The 8,111-nt window shown below is 34.5% G+C and overlaps 1 non-coding gene across 1 annotated transcript; it reads left to right on the top strand.

Moving 5' to 3' along the window:
* The first annotated feature begins 2,633 nt into the window (after window positions 1-2,633).
* On the top strand, window positions 2,634-2,849 carry LOC129041894 (small nucleolar RNA U3). The gene has a single exon (XR_008504004.1). It is a non-coding gene; the product is annotated as a small nucleolar RNA U3 (small nucleolar RNA).
* The last annotated feature ends 5,262 nt before the right edge of the window (window positions 2,850-8,111 follow it).

Raw genomic sequence — 8,111 nt, 5'->3', positions numbered from 1 at the left:
CTTCAGCTTTGGAATGATACATATGTTGCTTCATTTTCTTATTTATTTATTTATTTTGAGATGGAGTTTCGCTCTTATTGCCCAGGCTGGAGTGCAATGGCACGATATCAGCTCACCGCAACCTCTGCCTCCCAGGTTCAAGCGATTCTTCTGCCTCAGCCTCCTGAGTAGCTGGGATCACAGGCATGCACCACCACACACGGATAATTTTGTGTTTTTAGCAGAGATGGGGTATCTCCATGTTGGTCAGGATGGTCTCGAACTCCTGACCTCAGGTGATCCACCCACCTCAGCCTCCCAAAGTTCTGGTATTATAGGGATGAGCCACTGCGCCTGGCCATTGCTTCATTTTCATTACATCTTTATTACTAAAAGTAACTTAAATGTAGCCAAAGGATTTAGGTATACACTTGTTTTCATTCCATTCCTCAGTCATCATTTGACAAGATTAAGTCTACTTTATATTTTTAAATTTTTTGGTGCCACTAAAATCTGTAAGTTAAACAAATCTATAAAATGTATTTTACTACAAGAAACATGTAGCAAAATTTTATAATTTAAAGGAAGTATCTAAAAATTAGAGTGGGGGCTATCTAGTTTTGTTTTTTTTTTTCAAAATTTCAGGATAATCAATAAAAGATTACCAATGTGAGAACAGTGAAGCCTACCTAGGGAGTGAGTTTTTAGTTATAATATGCATTGACTATATAGACTATAGCCATTAATATTTCAAATATTCCTCCAATAAATTTCTAAAAAAACTAGTTGACTTTTTCCTGGGCACACCTTATACAAACATAGGCACTGCAGTTATGAAATGAATATTTTATATCTTCTATACCAATGACCTATCATTAAAGTCAGTAGGATGGAAATTGTTTTGAAGAATGCGAGTAGTTACACTTGGAATTTACAAAATTGCTTTGAAACTGCACTCCTCCTTCTTTCTACAAATTAACTCCTCTGATGGATTTTTTTTTTTTTTCCGGTAGCCTTTTCCTGCTCCCTCAAGCTATAATTAGTCATTGAAAATTGTCTCAGTGCATGGCTGGAAGACACTATAAACTCTGGACATAGTTCTTTCTCCTTGTTAAGAAAAGGCTCTCACTGAGTGATATAATCTCAGTAACCTAATGACCAGAAGGTGATTTCAGAACATCATGACCACTATTCCTCTTTAGCAGGCTGTAATAGTAGCACAGGTACAAAATTATTAGTATTCTGTCTTTTTAAAGACACTAGTAAAGCAGAAGCACAGCTAGTACACCCAGAGCATAACTCACCTAATTGTTCACATTTTGGTTAACAGAAAAAATAATCCTTATTTTGATAAGTATTCTGTGTCTTCATGTCGTTATAAAACTAATAAACTATGAAGGTAGATAAAATCAAAACCAGTCATTCAAAATGTGTTTACAGTTACATTGCAGCTCACTTCTAGTCTCAGGCTAAAGCAGCATTTAAATGCTAGATACTTGATATCTCCAATTTTGAGAGAAAATGCTGAATCAATTTAAAATAGCTTCAAACATGTAGATATTTATGTGGGAACTAATTGGCATAAACAAGAGGGAAGATTGCTGAAATGATTTACATGTGCCTGTTTATAAAGCCTGCTGGATTTTAACTACATATTATTCAATGCTTTGTTGTAACTTTGTGTATCTTATTCATCAATCACATCTAAACCACTGGGGTTCTGACAATAACAAATATGAAATGTATCCCATTTTCTCTCTATTGTTGTTATGAGGAAAGCAATATAGAAGAAAACAAGTTAAGCCAGTAAGTCACAAAATAAAGTGAGCAAATCAGTGTGACCAGAAGTGGGACAAATCTCTTCAGCAGTCCAAACTCTTAAAATCAGATTTTTTTTGTCCTAATTTGGGAATTCAGCTTTACTAAATCTAAATGCTTAAGTCTTTGCCCTCAAACACAACACCTTTTAATTTGTTATTGCTGAACATTATAAATTCTGCAATTATAAATTCTGCAATTGCTAATTCTTGTTGAGGCTCACCCTGCATGGACCAGACATAGTGGGAACTGATTTCCATGTAATGTATGATGTACATTCTCTAGTAGAAGCCAAACTTTTTATTTACTGTTGTAGCATCACCCTGGTATGTAGCAAAGTGCTTTGTAATAAATTATTACTAAATTTTAAAAAAGTAATAAACAAAAATTCTAGATTGCCAAAATGATCTTCCTAAAGTTGTCAAACTGATCTTAATCTTTTTCTTTTAAATAAATCAGTGTGTAATGCATAATATTTTATGTTTTAAAGAAAATTAACAAAATAAAATTACCAGGATATGTTATCCCACAGATGCACAGCTAATGAAATAATATGAAGAAACTTTTAATAAAACTGTCATAGAATATGTAGGAGATAAACTACACATACACAGCAACTAGGTAGAATCAAGCAGATAAATAAACCAAACAAATTATACTTTATGAATTTAAATTATACAAGAATAAAAAAGGTAATCAGAGCTTTAGAAGATGAAATATAATCTGGGTATTATAATATAAAGTAAAAAATAAAACAAAGTTTTAAGTTATGAGAAATGGAAGATAATTTGGGAATAGAATGACCAGACAAAATATCTGATTAAAGAAGTCTCAGAAAGATTATACTTTCAGTGATCTTTTTTTTAGTTTGTTACTAGAAAAGTGTCTCTGAACCTGGAGAGCACCAGAAACCGTGAGGAGGAGATGTAGCGCTCTCTCCTGAACTTAAAGCTGGCTCTTGGTTTTGCTTTGCTGCAACTGCTTTTTGCCATTGGTGATCATTTTTCTCTTCCTCCTGGGGAGTGAGAGAGAGAAGATGCAGCACGAATGTTTCTTTTTTACGTTTTTTTTTTTTAAAAAAGAAGTCTGAGAAAGAAAAAAACTTATGGAAAATAAACAAGAATTGAAGAAATAATAAATCAAAAAACATATTTATTTTGGATGGAGACTAAAACTGAGTGTCAGACAGGATTCATTCCTTCAGTTGTTCAGTCTCTCAACAGATGTTTATTCAGCAAATATTGTATGCCAGATGCTGTTGTAAGTGCTAGGGATATGGCAGGAAGTACATGTTGTTAGGAGGGAAAGACAGGCAAGAAACAATAAGTACTAGATTATGGAAAGACACTGTTTTAGTCTATTCTCGCAGCTATAACAGACTATCACGGACTGGTAAATTATACAGAATAGACATTTATTTCTTTTTTTTTTTTTTCCTGAGACAGAGTCTTACTCCCTCCCCCAGGGTGGAGTGCAGTGGCGCAATCTCAGCTCACTGCAACGTCTGCCTCTGGGTTCAAGCAATTATCCTGCCTCAGCCTCCTGAGTAGCTAGGATTACAGGCGTGCACCACCGTGCCCAGCTAATTTTTTTGTATTTAGTAGATACGGTGTTTCACCATGTTGGCCAGGCTGATCTCGAACTCCTGACCTCGTGATCCACCCGCCTCGGCCTCCCAAAGTGCTGGGATTACAGGCGTGAGCCACCACACTGGGCCAGAAATTTATTTCTAACAGTTCTGGAGCTGGAAAGTCTAAGAACAAAGCACCAGCAGATTTTGGTGTCTGGTGAGGGCCTGGTCTCCACTTCCAAGGTGGTGCCTTGAACCCTGAATTCTCTGGAAGAGAGGAACTTCGTGTCCTCACGTGGCAGAAGAGCAAGAGAGAGCAAATCCACTCCAGCAAGCCCTTTTTATAGGGGCATAAATTCATCTATAAGATCAGAGACCCCATGGCCTAAACACCTCCCATGAGGCTCCACCTCCCAACACTGTTGCCCTGGGGAAAACATTCAAACCATAGCAGACAGTACATTTTAAGGGTTTAGAGAGTACTGAAAAGGTGATTTTTTTCCCCTATAACTTTATTTTCTTTTCCTCTTGAGGTGACTTGTACATAGAGCAATGAATGAAAGTCTCCTTTAACCCAAACAAAGAAAATGTACAGAAATAACAGTGAACTTTAATTTCTATATCCAAAGGTCCTACCATATATCTGAAAAAATTGACTTTCAGTGATTATTGCACTCCCTTGCATTTCTCTGTCCCTGTCTATGTCTTCTTTATCCTCTGTAGTTTCCGCTTTATAAAAGTGGGTGCTTTGCTACTTGGCATAGATCGATGATAGATGATTGATAGATGGATAGATAGATAGATAGATAATAAATAGAGATAAAGAGACAAATAACTGTTATGTATACATAATTATGAAATCTTTATGTCTTTATTGTAAATTATGACTTTTAGTGTTTAAACATGGCCTAAATTTTAGGTTTCATAACTTTTGAATTGAATTTTACTTGGCTGATATGAAGATTGCAATCTGTGATTTTATGTTACTTCTATTTCCTTGATATACTTCTGTATTTTTCTTTAGTGTAACCCAGAGCTCACATACAAGTTCTCTTATGTAGCATCCGGCCTTAATGGCTTCTCTCAATCTCTCTCACTGACTCTTACTCCCAATTCATTAACTTCCAATTTTATGCAGAGTAATTTACTCCACTTTAACCTTTGATCCCAAACTTTCATATTCAAATCGTCAAAGAGGTCAGATTAAATAAACCCTCTAGCTGTTAAGACACATCCTCCTTAGAGTATGACAGTACACACACACACACACACCAGGAGGGTTTGGCAGACTGAAAACTCATAGGTGTGAGCCTATAAAATTGAAGCAATAGTGTTACACCAAGAGAAATGTACAGGTCATACAGAATAGTCTTTTATAGGGAGGTAAAGACATGTATATTCATACTTAATCATGCTGTTTCAGATCCCAGGGAGGCCTGCTATCTAAAATATGAAGTTTTAAAAAGAATAAGAGAACTAGAAATGCTGGGCAAAAGTTCAGAAATCTTAATATGTCAATTTTATACCTACAAAAAAAGCTAAACTATAAAGTCTGTATGATTTTGGGCAAAATTTCAGTAGGAATTAATTATGAAGGGTTTGAGTTTCTTTAATAAAAGACAAATTAGTATTGACTTTATGTTTGTAATGCAGAAATTATTTCTTTTTTATCACCACTTTCACTTCCATATCATCAAGTCTCATGTGAACTAACTCTATGTGGAATTGAAAGTAATGTTCTAAAGTATGTAAACTTTAGAGAGTCTGAGTCATCTTCTATTGTGCTGATTTTCAGCTAGTCTGTCATTTTTATATTGTTGCTAAGTGCTTTTCCATCTAATTGCATAGGAACTGATTTGTTTAGCAACCTCTGTTTAGAGTCAGGCTTTGTTCTCTTCACTGTGGACACCATTCTGGCATTGTTTTCCTGTTTCCATTGTTTTGCAGAGCATATTTTAACACAAGCATTTTCTGATTCAATTATCCTCCCCTCACCCCTCCCATATGTAAGCGAGAGTACCCTTTGGCTCAAAATATATGCTTGTAACAGCTGCTTTGCAATGTTCATTGAAAAAGGGAGAAGGAGAGCCCAAACAGCTATGTTACTAAACCATACACATAAAATAGTCATACTCAATTAAAGACAACAGTAATCGAAATAGAAATAAGGAACATATGCAATTCAGAAGCATTAGGGTAACTGTAATTCCCGTAGCCTTTTATAAATGTATTTGGTGATTAATTCAGAATATCATGAAAAAATGCATACCTCCTTTGACAATTCACATAATACTTCATAGCTATATGCATTTAGGCTGTGGATTATCTCATTCTAAGAAATGTAAAGCACAAGGTCTAAGTAGAGTGAACATTACATTATACTGGGAATGATACATGGTGTAAAACAAAAGGAAAACCTTTTAATCATATTTCCAGAAGGTCTTAATTCCTTTTAGAGACCTTTATGCACTAAGGCTCTCTAAGCATGAAACTAGAAAAGAGAAAGAAAATCTACTACAAAAGTTAAAGAAAATAATTGATAGAGCCAATTTATAGCCTAAATGTATTTGTTCATGGATAAGATAAATTAATGAGTAAAAAGAAAGTAAGATCATTGGTCCACTTTTAATGTTACCTTACATAAACGCCATTTGATAGTCTTATCTTGAAAAAAATATTATTTTTGTCTAAACAAATTGTGGAAGAGGGTACAGCTGTGAAATAGGGAAAAATGTCTAATAAGTAAAAAAATAAAAACATAGTGCATAGATATCAAAAAGAGAGTCTCTGGAATTTAGGACTATCTGAGTAGGCTAAGAAAACAATTATTGGCATGCATGGCAATCAAATCAGTAAGAATTTGAAGGATGAAGATCTCCAAAGTAAACGGGAACTTTAGAGAAATGGGCATAACATTCTGTGGAAAATTTCCCCTTGAGGCACTAGCTGAATGCTAAAATTTGCATTTGAAGAACACATTTCTGAGAATTCAAGCAGAAATCAACTGCTGAGACACTAAAAGTTTAGGCAGATATTTTGGCAATATTTTGGTGCGGGGAAGATGAAAATTAGAATGTAGGACCATTACAAAACAAGGGACTTAGGGTGCAGTGGCCCACACCTGTGATCCCAGCACTTTGGGAGGCCAAAGTGGGAGGATCACTGGAGTCCAGGAGTTTAAAACCAGCCTGGGCAACATAGCAACGTAGTGAAACCCCATTTCTACAAAAAAAAAGAGGAAAAAAATGGACTTACAAAAATCTCAGGCCTTTAGTTGAGATCCCTGAAAAGGCAACGACTATAGAGTGAGAAGCAAACTAGAAACAGAATATCCTCTGCTGAAACAAGGTAATCTGCATGTATTTTAGTAGCCCCCAAGAAGAAAGATATCATTGAGAATGCCAGCAATTTTTCATATACAACTGGGATTCAGTCAAAATTTATCAGATATGCCAGGGAACAGAACCAAATGACTGAGAAATGTAAGAGAAAAACATAGAAGTAGAGCAGCAGAAAATCAAAATATCTGAGGTATCAGGACTAAATATGTTCCAAAAATAAATACAAAGATGGAATATTTTCATCAGAGAATTGGAATTTAATTTAAAAATTAAATAGGAATCAGGGATCTTACAAAATACTGAAATTAAGATATAGATGAATTTAATAGTAGATTAATGATTACCACAGTAGAAGAAATAAAGTATTTACCAATAGATTCACATACTTATACACATACAAAATATATAGATTGAAGCAAGCAAGTAAATTAAATTAAAAATAAAATAAGAGCTATGTGGAACATAATTGAAAAAAAGGTTCATGTATTTGTAACTGGATTCCAAAAAGGAGAAATGACGGAGGAAAAAAATAGAAGTATGAGAAGAAATGTTGGCTAAGAATTTCCCAAAACTAATGAAAAGCATCAAGTCTTTGGAGCCATTCGAGAAGCTCTATGAATCACAGCCCAGCTAAAAACAAAATAATAACACCTATTATACAAAACTGCTAAAAACTAAAGCCAAATGACAATCTTAAAAGCATGCAAATAAAAGACACGTTAGTTTCAAATGAATAATAATATGATTAAGAGCTGACTTTTGAAATAAAACAATGGGAGACAGAGAACACTTACAGTGCTGAAAGAAAATGACTGAATCTATATTTAGAAAATGATATCCTTCAAAAATGAAGGCTAAATAAAGGCCTTTTTTATTTGTTTTTTTTTTTTTTTTTTTGGTCAAACAAGAAGTTCAGAGAAGCTGAGGTCATAATACTTTTTCTAAATAAAATGCCAAAGATAATTATCTAGGCAGGAAGAAAATAATCCCTGAACAAAGCATAATAATAAAGGAAGAATACAAAGCACCAGGAAGGAGAAACATCAGAGCATATCAAAACCAAATATTAAATGTTAGAACATAATAATAACAACAATAATAATACATGTTCAAATTGTATGTAAAATTAATATCCATATTACTGATAGTGCAAGAAATCAGAGTGGAACTTTTCAGGCACTTTCATTGATCAGGAAGTGTGAAAGTAATAAAGGTATATTCTAATCAGTGAAGGATGCATATTATAATGTATATGGTAAACATTAAAAGCAATAAAACAGTAAAAGGCCAGGCAGAGGGGCTCACACCTGTAATCCCAACACTTTGACAGGCCTAGGTGGAGAATTGCCTGAGCCCAGAAGTTCAAGACCATACTGGGCAACATAGTGGGACCCCATGGCTAC

Source organism: Pongo pygmaeus, chromosome 6, assembly GCF_028885625.2.
Source record: "Pongo pygmaeus isolate AG05252 chromosome 6, NHGRI_mPonPyg2-v2.0_pri, whole genome shotgun sequence".
Lineage (NCBI taxonomy): Eukaryota > Metazoa > Chordata > Mammalia > Primates > Hominidae > Pongo > Pongo pygmaeus.
This window is presented reverse-complemented; position numbering and strand designations above follow the sequence as displayed.